Genomic DNA, 209 nt, shown 5'->3' on the forward strand with positions numbered 1-209 from the left:
ATGGAAGTATGAAACCTTAGATTCAAACTCCGTTTATAGTAAAGAACTAGTATTAAAATAAATACTAAAACCAAAGAAAATATTTCCAAACAAACTAAGGAAACACATCCTCTCCAACAACTTTAGGTGGGGAAAAAGGGCCTGAAATCACAGGAAAAACAGGATCTACTGATATGACCATTCATCAGGTAATGATTTAATTCCTACAT

Source organism: Penaeus monodon, chromosome 32 (assembly GCF_015228065.2).
Source record: "Penaeus monodon isolate SGIC_2016 chromosome 32, NSTDA_Pmon_1, whole genome shotgun sequence".
Lineage (NCBI taxonomy): Eukaryota > Metazoa > Arthropoda > Malacostraca > Decapoda > Penaeidae > Penaeus > Penaeus monodon.